Here is an 18,769-nt window from a genome sequence, read left to right as displayed (position 1 = left end):
CGGTCATCGAGGAGTGTGCGGGTCTGTCAGGCGCACCATCGGTCGGGTGCAGCACAGAAACCGTGTCAACTCAGTGTCCAGACGGTGGCAGACCAGCGGAACCGGTGGAGGAGGCGCGCTCACTGTTAACTGGCTTCATGCGTACAATACGAGACGGCCAGAGGACAAAGGGCTTTGCCACTCTGCCACGGGACTGGGAGGATGTCATCGGCTCAGTCCTGGCCGCGCTTGCCAGGATCCAGGGACAATCTGACAAACACCATACGGAAAAACGCGACACAGACACACAGACGGAATCCTCTCACCATCAGGGACAGCAGAGCAAATTTCAGATGTTAAAAATCCTCCTTAAAGCCAACATGAACATCATGGACGACCTGTACGAAGACCTTCCGGACAACCTTCCGGACAAAGCACACAATACACAAGACCAAGCCACCCAAACCGACGGAACAGCCGACGTTGTCCAAACAACGGACAGCCCTCAGCAGGACGCCACAACCAATACTCCTCACACAGAAACACACACCTCTAACACAACAGATACTCCACACACAGAAACACACACCACTAACACAACCAATACTCCACACACAGAAACACACACCTCTAACACAACAGATACTCCACACACAGAAACACACACCTCTAACACAACAGATACTCCACACACAGAAACACACACCTCTAACACAACCAATACTCCACACACAGAAACACACACCTCTAACACAACCAATACTCCACACACAGAAACACACACCTCTAACACAACCAATACTCCACACACAGAAACACACACCTCTAACACAACCAATACTCCACACACAGAAACACACACCTCTAACACAACAGAAACATCCAAGACCAACAAAAAGAACAACAAACGTAAACGGATACGGAACAAGAACAAGACCACGACCGACAGCAACGGACAAGAGACGGACCAAACCCAGGCACCGGAACCCGGATGGACAAAGGTTCTGAGCAAAAACGCGAAACGTCGGGCACGAAGGAAGCAGCGGAAGCAGGAGGCAGCGGCACAAGGAGCAGCAAAGCAGCAACAGCAGCAGCCGGAGCACCAGCAGCAACCGAAACAGCCCAAAAAGCACAGAGTACCGGACGCTCTAGAGCTAGAGGCGATTAACGACACCATGCCGGACGATATAATGCGGACTCTGAAGGAAAAACTCGGCGAGGACAGGCAGGTGGTGGAGCGAGTCAGGATGAACTTCCAAGGGAATCTTCTCCTGGAATTGTCCTGCAAAACGCACACCGAAACGCTTGACATGTGGAGAAAGGTGTCCGCGGCACTCGACGGCAAAGCGAAAGCCCGACCACGGACCCCCACTACACGGCTAACCTGCACTAATATACCGCCTAGCTGCACCAGCGCAGAAATCGCCACGGATCTTAGCACCGCCCTGGGAGTGACGCTGTATGCGGACCAGGTAACGACCGTTAAGTCGAATTACGGTACGTTGGTCGCATTCTTCGGATGCCCGGAAGCGGCGGTGACGGCGGAGGTGCTGGAAAAACAACACGTCGTAGGGCTCAGTCGGTGCTGTAGGCTGAAGAAGGTGGAAACCAAGCGTCAATGCTACCGGTGCTACGAGTACGGCCACACTGCAACGAACTGCCGCGGGAAGGATCGGTCCAGCAGATGCCATCGCTGTGCAGAGCCCAAGCACTCAGGACCATGCAGAAAGGAGCGGAAATGCCTCGTCTGTAAGGGCCCGGAAGCAATCGGGCACTCGTTCGGCCAGCGCAACTGCCGCCACGCAAGAGAAGGGGTAATCAACCGGCCGCGTAATGATTAAAGTTCTTCAGCAGAACCTCAACCACTGCCAGCTGGCCCAGGATATGCTGCTGCAAACAGCCCGGTCAGAAGGCTGCGACATAGTGTTGATCTCGGACCCATACCGGATTCCCGAGAACAACGGCAACTGGGTCGCGGATCCGACGGGCAAAGTGGCAGCAGTATCGACAGGAAAGTACCCCATCCAACGTATCATCGAGAACCGACGGGATTGTTTCGTCGTGGTCGAGATGCGAGGCATCGTTTTTTGCTCCGTCTACCTACCTCCCGTGGGTCCCGATTCGTCTGTAGAGGATTTCCGACGCAAATGGACCGAGATTGCGTCGGTGATACCGCGGAACCGGGACACCGTGATCGGCGGTGATGTCAACGCCTGGTCAGGAGCCTGGGGAATGGAACGCCGAAACAACGATGGAGAACGGGTGCACAGGGGAGCCGTCGTGATGGATGCTGCAGCTTCGCTAGGGCTGGTCCTGTTGAATCAGGGCAACCAACCAACTTGGATTAGCCACAGCGGTCGCAGCTCAATCGTCGATGTATCCTTCTGCAGCCCGTCGCTCGTGGGAGACAACAACTGGCGAGTCTGCGACGAAAATCCGAGCGACCACAACACCATCAAGTTCACGGTCGAGCGGACGACGGCACAGCACAACCTGGGACAGAGCGCACAGCAAGCGACGGAAAGGAGATGGGCGACCCGGTACTTCAACAAAGATCTCTTCGTTGAAATCCTGGGGTCACTAGACATCCACAACCGCACTCTCTTGGCGGACGAGCTGACTCAGGCCATGACAACCGCCTGTGACGCAACGATGCCGAGATTGCCAGCAGCCCGCGGCGGACGCCGATCGGTGTACTGGTGGAACGACGAGATCGCCCAGTTACGCCGGGTGTACATCGGGACGCGGAGACGGCTCAGGAGAGCACGGACGGACGAGCAGCGGGAAGAACGGCGGACGGCCTGTACAGCAGCAAGAGCAGCATTGGAGCGAGCGGTCAAGCTGAGCAAGAAGGAGCATGGCGACGAGCTTACTGAGCAACTGGGGCCCCACGGATTCGGGCCTGGTTACAAGATCAGGAAGCAGCAGTGGCAAGGAGCTCGCGTGCCAATGGAACGGGACCCCGCAAAGCTGCAGCACATCGTCGGCGAACTCTTTCCGGAACAACCGCACATGGAGTGGCCCTCAACGACAGGATGGACACAGGACGACACGGAACGGGACCCCGTAACCGAGGGCGAGCTGCTGAGCATTGCAAAATCGCTCAATCCACAGCGGGCCCCCGGAGACGACAACATCCCGAACGTGGCCCTGATAGCGGCGATGACGGCCTTCCCCGGTGTCTTCAGAAGAACGTTCCAGCACTACATCGACTCAGGCCACTTCCCGGACGAATGGAAGAGGCAACGGTTAGTGCTGTTCTCCAAGGCAGGGAAACCACCCGGGGAACCGTCGTCATACCGACCAATCTGCCTGCTGAGCGTCCTCGGGAAAGTATTGGAGCGACTCATACAGCAAAGACTCACGGAGCATCTCGACGCGACGGGGGGTCTCTCTGATGCCCAATACGGTTTCCGGAAAGGACGCTCCACCATGGATGCCATCCAGCGGGTTCTCGCCAACGGAAAGGTTGCGCTCGACAAAAAGCGCAAGGGCGACCGACTGTGCGCAATGGTGACCATCGACGTGAAGAATGCCTTCAACACAGCCAACTGGACAGCGATCGGAGAAGCTCTGCAGCGAAGGAACACGCCACCGTACCTCTTGGCGATGCTGCGGAACTACTTCGAGAATCGCACGCTCCACTACGAGACGGATGAAGGACTGGTGTCGTTACCCGTGTCGGCAGGAGTCCCCCAGGGTTCGGTTCTAGGGCCAACACTGTGGAACGTCATGTACGACGACCTTCTCCGGCTGGAGCTGTCTGGGTTGCGCGCGGACATCATTGGGTTTGCTGACGACGTGACATTCACCCTTCTTGGGAGGGACATTCAGGACATCAGCGACCATGCTACGAGGAACCTGGAAACGATCGAGCGTTGGATGAGTGGAGTGGGATTGCAGCTGGCCCATCAAAAGACCGGCTACATGATCTTCTGCACCCATCATACCCCGCAGATAGGCCAACTACGAGCGGGGGGACACACGATCGTTTCCACGGAGACGCTCAAATACCTCGGGGTTGAGCTCTGCCGCAAACAGCACCACGGACGACATTTGGAGCAGGTTTGCAGCAAGGCATCTCGTATCACGAATGCCTTGACCGCCCTCATGCCGAACAAGTGTGGCCCAAAAAGCAGCAGACGGAGACCCCTGGTGAACGTCGGGAATAGCATTGTCCGATACGCAGCACCGGCGTGGGGACGACAGCTTCTTCAGAGAGACATTCATCGCACCACAATCCAAAGGACGCACCGCACCGGAGTACTCCGAGTAGCCAGCGCCTTCCAAACGGTTTCCTATGACGCCGCTTGCGTGGTTGCAAGCACCATACCACTAGCCCTCCTCATAGAGGAGGATATCCGCTGCCACGACGAAAAGGCGGCGACGGGAGGTTCAGCACCAGACATACGCAAGAGACAACGCGAGGAAACCATGGAGCGCTGGCAGCAGCAGTGGACAGCCGGCGCAGAGCAGCAGAGTTCGCCAGGTTTGAAGACAAGGGGGCTGATTCCGGACATCTCGTCATGGGTCGGCCGCAAGCACGGAGAGATAGATTTCTATCTTACCCAGGTCCTTACAGGGCATGGGTTCCTCCGGAGCTACTTCGTCAACAAAGGCATCCTGGAGGGCTCGCCTAACTGCCCGGTGTGTGAACACGACGTGGAGGATGTCAACCACGTGATGTTCCACTGTCCACGGTTCGCTCGGACACAACAAGAGATGCAGCAGCAAAGCCACACCCGCTTGACGATGGACAATCTCGCAACGGAAATGTGCGCCAGCCGCAGTACATGGGAAGCAGTCCGGACAGCCGCTCGGACTATCTTCAAAACTCTCCAAGTGAGGTGGAATGAAGAAAGTCCCCCAACGGCACGACGACGACGACAACAACGACGGCGGAACACAAATCGAGCGGAGCAGCAATAGCGACCTCCGCTCACCGCAACACAAGGCGACGACAATAGATGCAGCGGCAGCGGCGACGAGTAACCAGAGCAGCAGCAGGAGCTAAGGCCCACCCGGGAGTAGCGGCCACGGACGGGTGGACTAGGAGCAGCAGCGGCAGAAGGAAGGCACGAAGCAGCAGCAGCAGCGAAGACAACAAGGAAGGACGACGCAGCAGTGCGTCAACAGATTGGGTGCAACGCACAAACGACCCTGCATGGAGTACTACGCACATCAGCGCATCGGCAGGGGTCGGATCAGGTCGAGGAGTGGTTTAGTGAGGTCGCGTCGGCTGCTGGGTTCGCCTCACGGGCCCAGCGGAACCGATGAATCCCACATAACCCATCTAGAGAGGAATTGTCGAGCCGCGACGAATCCCTCTAGGTGGGTACCTTTCGAAGGTTCCCTCCCCGTTAACAAAAAAAAAAAAAAAAAAAAAAAAAAAAAAAAAGGTAGCCAAATGCCTCGTCATCTAATTAGTGACGCGCATGAATGGATTAACGAGATTCCCTCTGTCCCTATCTACTATCTAGCGAAACCACAGCCAAGGGAACGGGCTTGGAAGCACTAGCGGGGAAAGAAGACCCTGTTGAGCTTGACTCTAGTCTGGCATTGTAAGGCGATATAGGAGGTGCAGCATAGGTGGGAGGGTCCTTCCTCGTGGAGGGCTCGCCTCTGAGATACCACCACTCTTACTGTTGCCTTACTTACATGATCGGGTGGAACAAGCGCGGGCCCCAGGTCCGGGTCGTACGCCCACTCCCTCCGGGGGGTGTCAGCGGCGGCTCGCCTGCGGCTGCCCAATGCGCCGTGTTTCTAGTTCAGCGTTCAGCATGTCGCTGGGAGGTGCCACCGGGGCGTGTGTCGTCGTATCATCGACGCGCGTTGTCACCGGTCGCCGACCGCCGCCGTGGCCCGCAAGGGTACAAGCGTGCGTACGTCGGTGTCCGCGTGTTCTTTCGCCGTTCGATCGTTTATGGCGCTCGCTTTCGCTCCCGGTCCCTGGCGCCGCTCGGCTCGAAGACATCTGAACAAACTATTCGGTCCATGTCATGGACAGTGCCAGGTGCGGAGTTTGACTGGGGCGGTACATCTCCAAAACGATAACGGAGGTGTCCAAAGGTCAGCTCAGTGTGGACAGAAACCACACGCTGAGCATAAGGACAAAAGCTGGCTTGATCCCAACGTTCAGTACACTCTGGGACAGCGAAAGCTTGGCCTTACGATCCTTTTGGTGTTAATGAGTTTTTAGCAAGAGGTGTCAGAAAAGTTACCACAGGGATAACTGGCTTTTTTTTTTAAACATTTGGTTTTATTGTTACACAAAACCCCAGCCCTTCGTCGCGTGCCCGCGAGGGATTATGCGAGAAAGGGCTCCCATTGCCCATTACAATATGGCAATCGTGCCTTATCGCTTAGTTTTCTTTTGCCTATAGGCAAGCGATTTAGTTCTGCCTCCTAGGCCGGAATGCCTTGTCGCACGTTATTTTTTAGCCTGTTGGCTGCGACGTTCTCTTTCCCTAATGGGCAGTCGTGCCCCCTGTCAATATTCGTCGTTATTCGTCAAACGCCCCGACGCCAAACAGGGCCCAAAGATAGTCTCGGTAGTCCACCGCCTCGCCGCTCTCCACCTTCCGCCGAGCACGGTGTCTACGGACCTTGTCCCGCGTCTGCGCCAGCTGCTGTTCCCGCTGGGCCAACTCCTCCTCCGAATACGGTCGACCGTCCGGGTGAGTTGGGGGTGGCCTCGCCGCCTGTCTTTCCCGCGTTCGAAGTCTACGGGCCTCGTTGCGCCGCTCATTACGCGCTGCTACGGTGGCGTTTGACGCGTCGTCGATCCTTTGTGCGGCGGCAACCATCTCGGCACTGGCACTCGTGGCACGCTCCACGTACCAATCCTGCTGCAGTGCCGTGGTGATGAGCTTTGCCGCCTCACATACGCCGTGCCAGTGCGCTGGACTGCTCAGCATGTACGCCAGAAGGTTGTCGGGCGTCACGGCCGCTGCGTCGTCCTCGCCGAGCAATTCGTGCCGGACGTCCGCGAACCTTGGGCAGTCAAAAAACGCGTGCTCAGCGCTCTCTGGGACTCCCGGGCATCTGGTACAGTCAGCCGATGGTGCCAGGTTCTTGATGCTCAGATATTCATGGAAGAACCCATGGCCGGAGAGGAGCTGTGCGAGATGAAACGTCATCTCTCCGTGCCGCCGGTTCTTCCATGTCGCCAGGTCCGGGATGAGGCGGTGCGTCCATCTGGTGTAGCGGCTCTCAGGCTCCAGCTGGTCCCACTGCCGCTGCCACTCGGCGATCGTGCTGTTCCGCTCCTCGGTGCGCAGTTCGCGTAAGCTCGCTCCCGTCGCCTGATGCCGCTGGTGGCAGCGAGCGTCCTCCTTCACCTGCAGCACGATCGGGATGACGCTGGCGAGCACCGTTGCCACCTCGTACCGCACTGTGACGAAGGTGCGGGCAACTGGCCGTGCGTAGATTCCTTGTACGCGGTTCAGCTGCCTTCGGCACGCCTGCAGCTGGACGGCCTCGTGCCATATCGGCGCCGCGTAGCGAAGGACAGAGTCCACCACCGATGCCAGGAGGCGCCGCTTCGCGCACTTGGGCCCGCCGTGGTTGCGGAGCAGCCTGGAGATGGCCTGAGCCACACGGAGCGCTTTCGACGTAGCATGCTCGACGTGTGGCTTCCACGACAAGTGGTCCTCGAGGATGACCCCGAGGTACTTTATCGTGCGGGTCGGCATCCTCTCCACCCCGTTGACGCGCACCGGGACACGGGTGTTGTCTCTCCGCATTGTCGAGACGATGACCAGCTCGGTCTTGGCCGGAGCAAGCTCCAGGTGGTGTAGCGCCATCCACGAGCTGATCATTGTGATTGCCGTCTCTGCAAGCTGTGCCGCCGCCTGTGGTGTTGTTCCGCTCGCCAGTACGACAATGTCGTCCGCAAACCCGATCACTTCGGCGCCCTCAGGCAGCTCCAGCCGAAGCACGCCGTCGTACATCGCGTTCCACAGGGTCGGGCCCAGGATTGAGCCCTGTGGAACGCCCGCCGTGACCGTACGACGCACTGGCCCCTCGCTGGTCTCGTACACCAGCCTCCTCTCAGAAAAGTAGCTGCGCAATATTTTCTGGAGGGCTGCAGGGACCATCAGCTTCTGCAGGGCAACCGCGATCGCCTTCCAGCTGGCAGAGTTAAAGGCGTTCCTGACGTCCAGTGCTGCCACCACCAGACATCGAGGATCCCGCTGGTTGGTGCGGTGAAACGTCCTCGCGTGTTGTCCTCGCTCTATCACCCGCTCGATGGCCTGAAGCGTGGAGCGACCGCGCCGGAACCCGTACTGCCTTGCTGACAGGCGAGGAGCATCGCTGTCCTCCAAGTGGTCGTTCAGCCGATCTAAGATCAGCCGTTCGAACCCCTTGGCGACTGCTCCCAGCATTAGCAGCGGGCGGTGCGACGACGGATCGCCCGGCGGCTTACCTGGCTTCGTGACCAACACAAGGCGTGCCTCCTTCCATGCCGCAGGAAACTCCCCTCGCTCGAGCAGCTGATTGTACACCTTGGCGAAGACCTCCGGGTGCTTCCGCATTGCCGCCTTCACTGCGGCATTCGGGATACCGTCCAGCCCTGGCGCCTTGGAGGTGGCCATCCGCTCAGCCAGCGAAAGAATTTCCGAGCTCGTGACCGGCCTCAGAGCTTCATGTGAGGCGGTGCACGCGTCGATTTCAGGCCACTCGAACGCTGGGTGCTCCGGGAACAGGGCGTCGACGATCGGGCCGAGAACGGCTCGGTCCGTTTCCGGTGGCGCCCGGCTTCGCAGCTTCGCTCGCACGATCTTATAGCCAAGACCGAACACTTCCGCCTCGACGCCGTCTATCAGCTCCTGGAGGCAGCTCTCCTTGCTGGACTGGATGCCGGCCTTCAGCAAGCGTCGGCAGTCTTGCAGCTTTCCCGACGTCACGTCCCGCTCCGACGGTTGGGCCCGGTGATGTGCTATCTCCGCTGCCTCACACTCCTCTCTCAGGCGTTCGATTTCTGGAGACCACCAGTACACCTGGGGCTTGCGGTGGTAGGTAGCCCCGTGTACCCTCTCCATAATCTCGTCGCACGCTCGAGTGAGTCCGCCGACCAGCCCCTCCGGAGTGTCGACATGTCCGAAGTGGCCGTGCGTGAGTGCGACGTCGAAGCACTGCCGGTCGAACTGCTTCGTCTTCCAGCGCGTCCCGGCGTGCCTGGCTGTCCCGTCGTTGGCTGTTGCTCGGCTTCGGTGCTGCTGGCCACGTCGCTGGGGGCGCTGTCCAGGAACGTCCACCCCGAACTCGATGTATGCATGATCACTGCCTGAGAAGCGGTTAAGCACGCGCCATGAGTCCGGCCGTGCGATGAGCTGACTGGCAAAGGAGACGTCAACGACGCTTTCCCGTGCAACCCCGTTGCCCCTGAACGTGGGCGCGTTGCCACGGTTCAGCGTCTGCAGTGCCAGCTGCTCCACCACATGCAGGAGCTCCTGCCCCTTCCGGGTGGTGCGCGCACTCCCCCACTCCTCGTTCCAGGCGTTGAAGTCCCCGGCCAGGACTGATGTTGCGTGTCCGACCAGCGACACCTCCACCGCACCGAGGAAGCTTTCGAAGTCTTCGATGCCGCTGCTGGGTGGCACGTAGCAGCTGGCGAACGTTACTCCCGCTATGGTGGCCACCACGAGTCCCGGGACGACGCTCCCCCAAAGCCGTTGAATAGGGTACGCCCCTGTTGCTATTATCGCCACGCTCTGTTCCGCATCGATGGCCCACCGCGGATCATCCCGAGGTGGTCGATATAGTTCGCAGGCGAGCACCACCTGAGCCCCTAACTCGCGAGCCGTCTGCAGCATGAGGTCTTGGGCTGCCCGGCTTCGCCCGAGGTTCACTTGCAGCACTTTTAGCGCCGGCACGTCGGATGCCCGACCGGGTGCGGGCCGCTGCACACGACGCAGCGCACCTCCGCCGTGCAGCTCTTCGCCTGGTGATCCGGCTTCCCGCAGCGAATGCAGCTTGTCGAGCGGTCCACTTCGCTCCTGCACGCAGCTCGGACGTGCCCCATCTCGAGGCACTTGTAGCACCGTTGCTGACGCGCCTGCAGAGGAGCCACCTTCCGGATCAGACACGATGTGTATTTGATCTTGACGCTCTTGTCGACCAGACCCTCCGCAGCCCTGGCTGTTACGCGGACTATCGCCACTTTCGTGCCGTCCCAGGCAGGTCGCAGGCGAACCGATGTCTCCTCCACCTCGCATTGGCACAGGTTGGTCAGCGCCATCGCCACATCGGTCTCCTTCGCTAAAGGGTCGACAGCGTCCAACCGGATTTCGACCATAGGCGTGACCAGCCGAGCTGAGGCCGGCCGTTCTGCCTTTGCGCAGACCTGCTTGATGCACTGCAGAACTTCTGCAGCGTCCGCGCTCTCCTTCAGCTCCATGACAAGCCTGGAGCGTGTGGTGCGTCGCCCGACGCCTAGGGCCTCAGCATGTTTCTCCATTTCTGGAGCCGTTCGGACAGCCTGGTACACCTCCGTCCAGGTTTGTCCCTCAGCTGGGGCGATTTCAATAGCGTCCGGCTTGGTTTTTCGCTGCCGCTGACGCCGACCTCCTCGTTGTGCTCCAGGCTGGCTACCCCGGGCCTGTTGTCCCTGATGTTGCTGGGGCTGCTGCTTAGACGGTCCTGCGATCGGCTGTCGCTGAACCGCTGCCCGTTGCGGTAGTTGCGGCCACTGCTGCTGCTGTTGCTGCGGCTTGTTCCCCGGTTGCCGGGCCGGCTTACGACGCACCACTTCAGCCCAGGAGCCGCCTTCCGGGTCTGAAAGCGGAGCTGCCGTTGCCGACACCGCTCCCTGCTGTCGCTGTTGCTGCTGCTGCTCACGACGTTGCTGCTGCTGCTGCTGCTGCTGCTGTTGCTGCTGCTGCTGCTGCCACTGCTGCTTCTGGCTGCCTCCATAGCCCAGCGTCTGTGCAAGGAGCTCTTGGAAGCTGGCTCGCTCCTCCCTCAGCTCGTTGCGCAGGCGCTCAATGTCTTCACGAGCCAGCGTCTCGCGCATCCGGGCTTCCTCTCGGGCCAGCTGCAAATCTTGCCGGGCCTGCACAGCATTTGTTTCCAACTGCTGCCGGAGCATCTGGATCTCCTGTTGCAGACCCACGATCGTCGCTCGCAGCTGCTCGTTGGTGAGCGACGTCTCATTGAGGAGCTGTCTCAGCTCCGACATTTCCGGGGACTGCTGCTTCGCTCCCGGAACAGATGTTCGTGTAAGAGCCACTCGCGGCTCCAGAATAGTGGAGAGCTTCGCCGGCCTCTCCTCCGTTGACTCCGTCCTGGAACGGAGGGTTCGCCCCGTCGACGACATCTCCACCTCTCACTGTTACGGGTGAGGGTGGAGGGGGGGGGGGAGTCGGGGGAGGTGTTCTCCCCGACTCGCGGCGACGTAGCGCGTTGATTGACTCCCCACACGTTAAAATCGCTCTTCGCACCGGCCTTTTCCCTCCTGTAGGGGAGGGGGTAAATGGGAGGGGGAAGGGGGGGTGGCGGTCCGCTGCCTCTCGCCGAGACCTTTCCAACGATGCCTCGGGCGTGTCCCTAGCCCAAAGGATGGCCGAGTAATCACACTTTTAAGGATTTTACACTAAGTCTGATAAGTGCATAAATAGTTATCAAACTACTTATCAAACTTTTCACTCCTTCGTAGCTCCGCGAGTTTTAGTCCGAATCGCACGCGCGAGGGCTCGATCGACGGGGATTTTTGCCCCCCGTCGAGAAACGTTTAAACGAAATAACGCCTTGGTACAAACTTTCGTACTTACTTAAGAAAAACCGGTCCCGACACACCGGAAACGCGAAAATGTCTAAGTTTGGGGGCCTATATCTCAGCGAGTTTTGCACGTATGGAAACAGTAGACCCCTCAAACGAAGCGCACTGTTCTCACTAAGCGTTTCGCACTATTTTCGTACCGTTGAATTCGCCTAAGGGGGGGCAAAATCTACCGGAACCGAAAAACTACGGTTTTTCGGGCACCACTTCCGGTAGACCGCACACAGACGCGCTCACAAGGTCTCAATGGATGCGTCTTGTCAAGACCTTTCCACCGATACCCCAAACGTCCCGATCCGACCACCCTACACCTTATTAAAAAAAGAAAGGTGGTCCACGAAAAACTCCCCCCCCTTAAGGGGTGGGGGGGTGAAATTTGGGTGGGGGGTCGGCGGCCAGGATCGGGGGCCGGACACGTGAAATCGAAGCCCTGGCACGCGTGGCCTGGCTGATACGGCCGATTTTCACTCCAAACACTCGCACACACGCACGCACACAGAAACACACGGTACTCGGCCAAGAACGCGCAACCGAACAGCTGTCCCATACAAAATGTATGGGAACGAAAGACGCCGGAAATCGCCAAAACCTCCAACTTTGGAAGCCTATAACTCCGCAACGGTTCGTCGCACAAAAATGTTAGACCACTCTATCGACGCGGGATATTCTCACTTATAGTCCTCAAGTGTTTTTAAGATCACTAACGCACTTTTTGGGGGGTAAAACGGTCCCCCACCAAAAACTCACAGTTTTTCAAGTGCCACTTCCGGTGTAACGCACACACACACACATACAAAATTTTGTAAGATGCGTCTTACCGAGACGCATCCAACGACACCTTAATCGTCCGGATCGGTTCACAATTCGCCTTAATATTCAACAAAAACCTGCCCACGAAAAACTCCCCCCCCTTAAGGGGTGGGGGGGTGAAATTTGGGAGGGGGGTCGGCGGCCAGGATCGGGGGCCGGACACTTGAAACCAAAGCCCTGGCACGCGTGGCCTGGCTGATACGGCCGATTTTCACTCCAAACACTCGCACACACGCACGCACACAGGAACACACGGCAAACGGAAAGTGCCTTAAATCGTGCACTTTGCCAAAAAGTTACACTTTTCGGTGCGCTTGCACCGGGCTTTACCGTTATGTTCTTCAGCACACTCGCGGCGACAACGCCAGATCGGGCGCAAACCGGTACTTTGCACTGACGTCACACGCGACGACACACGGTACTCGGCCAAGAACGCGCCACCGAACAGCTGTCCCATACAAAATGTATGGGAACGAAAGACGCCGGAAATCGCCAAAACCTCCAACTTTGGAAGCCTATAACTCCGCAACGGTTCGTCGCACAAAAATGTTAGACCACTCTATCGACGCGGGATATTCTCACTTATAGTCCTCAAGTGTTTTTAAGATCACTAACGCACTTTTTGGGGGGTAAAACGGTCCCCCACCAAAAACTCACAGTTTTTCAAGTGCCACTTCCGGTGTAACGCACACACACACACATACAAAGTTTTGTAAGATGCGTCTTACCGAGACTCATCCAACGACACCTTAATCGTCCGGATCGGTTCACAATTCGCCTTAATATTCAACAAAAACCTGCCCACGAAAAACTCCCCCCCCTTGATAGGTGGGGGGGTGAAATTTGGGTGGGGGGTCGGCGGCCGAGATCGGGGGCCGGACACGTGGAACCAAGGTCCTCGGTGGCCGTTTGGTGTCTCTTTCGCACACTTTGTCTCACTCAGTATGCACTCACAGTATACACTCACACGCACGCGTCGACAAGAGCTCATCCACAACACGTCCGTTCACTACGGAGGTTCGCTCGCAACTACAGGGATAACTGGCTTGTGGCCGCCAAGCGTTCATAGCGACGTGGCTTATTGATCCTTCGATGTCGGCTCTTCCTATCATTGTGAAGCAAAATTCACCAAGCGTAGGATTGTTCACCCTTTCAAGGGAACGTGAGCTGGGTTTAGACCGTCGTGAGACAGGTTAGTTTTACCCTACTGGTGTGTGCTGTATGCTGCTATCTTAACGGAATTCCTGTGCAGTACGAGAGGAACCACAGGTACGGACCACTGGCTCAATACTAGTTCGACCGGACTTTGGTATGACGCTACGTCCGCTGGATTATGCCTGAACGCCTCTAAGGTCGTATCCAATCCGAGCTGATAGCGCATCATAAACCCATTAGGTGATCGGAAGCTAGCGGGCTTAACAACCCTCTGAGATCCGTCGGTGCTGCCCCGTGCACACTGCCGTCTCATCCCCGCTATAGCACTAGACTGAGCCGCAACGGGCGGGTGCACGCTGCACGTGGAAGTACCTTATCACAGGGAACCCTGGTGGCTGTGCTCCCGTCGACCGTGGATACAACTAGTTTCGACACCTTCGACCGCCCGCAAACGACGGGACTACAGGCTGGGAGCTGCGAGTTGTAGAGATGCGTTCGCATCGATCCTCTCAGGCGACCCATGCTTGGTGGTGAAGTGGTTAGTTCGTGGAGTATAGGCTTGCTGCACTCGACAAGAGTGCTGCTTGCAAGGCTGTGGTGGTACGTATGGTAGTTGATGAGCATAGGCTTGCTGCACTCGACAAGAGTGCTGCTTGCAAGCCTATGGTGGTACGTGTACGGTAGTTGATGTGAGCATAGGCTTGCTGCACTCGACAAGAGTGCTGCTTGCAAGCCTATGGGTGGTGTGGTGTGTGGTGCATGATTAGCCTTTCAAGGAAGATGTGTCCTTGGGGCTAATCGGTTATTTTTATAAGTCCGGGAAACCTTTCTCGTCGGGATTCTTATCCTAAGCAACCACGAAAGCTTCCAAGAGTTGAAACATTGCCTATCAAGTAGGCCTTACCAGCCCATAGCAACCCAACCAAGATACTCTAACAGGCCAAGATTGGTTGGAGACTTCAAAATGTTGCTAAGTCCATGGCCACCATAAGCCATTTCTATCAAGAAGGCCATGGACAGTGCTTAGCAACCACGAAAGCTTCCAAGAGTTGAAACATTGCCTATCAAGTAGGCCGTAGCAGCCCATAGCAACCCAACCAAGATACTCTAACAGGCCAAGATTGGTTGGAGACTTCAAAATTTGGCTAAGTCCATGGCCACCATAAGCCATTTCTATCAAGAAGGCCATGGACAGTGCTTAGCAACCACGAAAGCTTCCAAGAGTTGAAACATTGCCTATCAAGTAGGCCGTACCAGCCCATAGCAACCCAACCAAGATACTCTAACAGGCCAAGATTGGTTGGAGAATTCAAAATTTTGCTAAGTCCATGGCCACCATAAGCCATTTCTATCAAGAAGGCCACGAACAGTGCTTAGCAACCACGAAAGCTTCCAAGAGTTGAAACATTGCCTATCAAGTAGGCCGTAGCAGCCCATAGCAACCCAACCAAGATACTCTAACAGGCCAAGATTGGTTGGAGAATTCAAAATTTTGCTAAGTCCATGGCCACCATAAGCCATTTCTATCAAGAAGGCCATGGACAGTGCTTAGCAACCACGAAAGCTTCCAAGAGTTGAAACATTGCCTATCAAGTAGGCCGTACCAGCCCATAGCAAACCAACCAAGATACTCTAACAGGCCAAGATTGGATCTCAAAATGTTGCTAAGTCCATGGCCACCATAAGCCATTTCTATCAAGAAGGCCATGGACAGTTCTAAACAACCACGAAAGCTTCCAAGAGTTGAAACATTGCCTATCAAGTAGGCCGTAGCAGCCCATAGCAACCCAACCAAGATAATCTAACAGGCCAAGATTGGTTGGAGATTTCAAAATTTGGCTAAGTCCAGATTTTTCTACCCTTCGGGAAAACAACCCTAGTTCACCAAGTTGAACGCGAAAAACTGTCCATAGGATACGCACAAAACGTTTATTGAGTTGGTCACCATATGTGGAAATTATGGTGAAAATAAGCCAAGTTCCGGAGTTTTTAACTCACACGAAACCACGAAAAACTTTCATTAGGAAAACTTGGTTGGAGCACCCTACTGCAGAACACACCGACATGGACGAAAGGGTCGATTGGCTAAGAGAAAAAATTTTTGCGGGACCACTCAAAACATCATAGTTAGACCTAGCAAATGATGAAAAGTGAAACCCGCGATCGATTGGAGAAACCTTATTTTACACTGAAAAATTTCACATAAGCAAAATATGTATGGAGCACCCTACTGCAGAGCACACCGACAGGGCCGGGAAGGAAGGCCCGGTCCAAGAAAAAAATTTTGCGGGACCACTCAAAACATCATAGTTAGACCTAGCAAATGATGAAAAGTGAAACCCGCGATCGATTGGAGAAACCTTATTTTACACTGAAAAATTCCACATAAGGAAAATTTGTATGGAGCACCCTACTGCAGAGCACACCGACAGGGCCGGGAAGGAAGGCCCGGTCCAAGAAAAAATTTTTGCGGGACCACTCAAAACATCATAGTTAGACCTAGCAAATGATGAAAAGTGAAACCCGCGATCGATTGGAGAAACCTTATTTTACACTGAAAAATTCCACATAAGGAAAATTTGTATGGAGCACCCTACTGCAGAGCACACCGACAGGGCCGGGAAGGAAGGCCCGGTCCAAGAAAAAATTTTTGCGGGACCACTCAAAACATCATAGTTAGACCTAGCAAATGATGAAAAGTGAAACCCGCGATCGATTGGAGAAACCTTATTTTACACTGAAAAATTCCACATAAGGAAAATTTGTATGGAGCACCCTACTGCAGAGCACACCGACAGGGCCGGGAAGGAAGGCCCGGTCCAAGAAAAAATTTTTGCGGGACCACTCAAAACATCATAGTTAGACCTAGCAAATGATGAAAAGTGAAACCCGCGATCGATTGGAGAAACCTTATTTTACACTGAAAAATTCCACATAAGCAAAATTTGTATGGAGCACCCTACTGCAGAACACACCGACAGGGCCGGGAAGGAAGGCCCGGTCCAAGAAAAAATTTTTGCGGGACCACTCAAAACATCATAGTTAGACCTAGCAAATGATGAAAAGTGAAACCCGCGATCGATTGGAGAAACCTTATTTTACACTGAAAAATTCCACATAAGGAAAATATGTATGGAGCACCCTACTGCAGAGCACACCGACAGGGCCGGGAAGGAAGGCCCGGTCCAAGAAAAAATTTTTGCGGGACCACTCAAAACATCATAGTTAGACCTAGCAAATGATGAAAAGTGAAACCCGCGATCGATTGGAGAAACCTTATTTTACACTGAAAAATTCCACATAAGGAAAATTTGTATGGAGCACCCTACTGCAGAGCACACCGACAGGGCCGGGAAGGAAGGCCCGGTCCAAGAAAAAATTTTTGCGGGACCACTCAAAACATCATAGTTAGACCTAGCAAATGATGAAAAGTGAAACCCGCGATCGATTGGAGAAACCTTATTTTACACTGAAAAATTCCACATAAGGAAAATTTGTATGGAGCACCCTACTGCAGAGCACACCGACAGGGCCGGGAAGGAAGGCCCGGTCCAAGAAAAAATTTTTGCGGGACCACTCAAAACATCATAGTTAGACCTAGCAAATGATGAAAAGTGAAACCCGCGATCGATTGGAGAAACCTTATTTTACACTGAAAATTCCACATAAGGAAAATTTGTATGGAGCACCCTACTGCAGAACACACCGACATGGACGAAAGGGTCGACTGGCCAAGAGAAAAAATTTTTGCGGGACCACTCAAAACATCATAGTTAGACCTAGCAAATGATGAAAAGTGAAACCCGCGATCGATTGGAGAAACCTTATTTTACACTGAAAATTCCACATAAGGAAAATTTGTATGGAGCACCCTGCTGTGGTCACCATCGGTCGAGTTGGTCGAGACGGGCAAAAAATTTTTTTTTCCATATCGTCTCAAAACATGATTTATGGACCTTGTAAATGTTGAAAAGTGAAACGAAATCACTTTTGGAGCGATGAAAATTTTGTATGGGAGGTCCCTACCCGGAACAAATTTTACTAGTAAAGTCATGATTCCGCGACGAGAAATTTGAAAATGGTCAAATATGGTTAAGATGTCATGTTCATTCCCTACTATGGGGGACCAGGTCGTCACGAAAAAATTTTTTTCTCGACCTGGTCAAATGTGGTTCTGCGACGGAGGTTAAACTAATAATGCATAATTTGGGCCAAAAACCCCCCTCTGTCAGATATTGTACCCGTTCAAGAGCAATAGCAGACCACATAAGTTGAGCTTTGAGGTATCTGAAAGTTGAATATAGAGCGAGGTTCTAAGCGAAGGGATAGCTTAACGTTGAGCATTGAACGCAAAAAAGCTTAGAGATAAGCTTAAGATACAAGGGTTGTGGTGCATGAGGCCGCTTAACGTTGAGCTTTGAACGCACATGGCTAGAACTAAGCTAAGAGATACCTATAGTGGTGCATGGAACTGCTCACAAGTTGAGCTTCGAGAAGTCCAAAGGCAAAATGTAGAGCGAGGTTCTAAGCGAAGGGATAGCTTAACGTTGAGCATTGAACGCAAAAAAGCTTAGAGATAAGCTTAAGATACAAGGGTTGTGGTGCATGAGGCCGCTTAACGTTGAGCTTTGAACGCACATGGCTAGAACTAAGCTAAGAGATACCTATAGTGGTGCATGGAACTGCTCACAAGTTGAGCTTCGAGAAGTCCAAAGGCAAAATGTAGAGCGAGGTTCTAAGCGAAGGGATAGCTTAACGTTGAGCATTGAACGCAAAAAAGCTTAGAGATAAGCTTAAGATACAAGGGTTGTGGTGCATGAGGCCGCTTAACGTTGAGCTTTGAACGCACATGGCTAGAACTAAGCTAAGAGATACCTATAGTGGTGCATGGAACTGCTCACAAGTTGAGCTTCGAGAAGTCCAAAGGCAAAATGTAGAGCGAGGTTCTAAGCGAAGGGATAGCTTAACGTTGAGCATTGAACGCAAAAAAGTTTAGAGATAAGCTTATTATATAACGATTGTGGTGCAGGACACAGCTTAACG

Source organism: Anopheles marshallii, assembly GCF_943734725.1.
Source record: "Anopheles marshallii chromosome X unlocalized genomic scaffold, idAnoMarsDA_429_01 X_unloc_113, whole genome shotgun sequence".
NCBI lineage: Eukaryota > Metazoa > Arthropoda > Insecta > Diptera > Culicidae > Anopheles > Anopheles marshallii.
The sequence above is the reverse complement of the archived record's forward strand: the minus strand, read 5'-3'. Positions refer to the sequence as shown.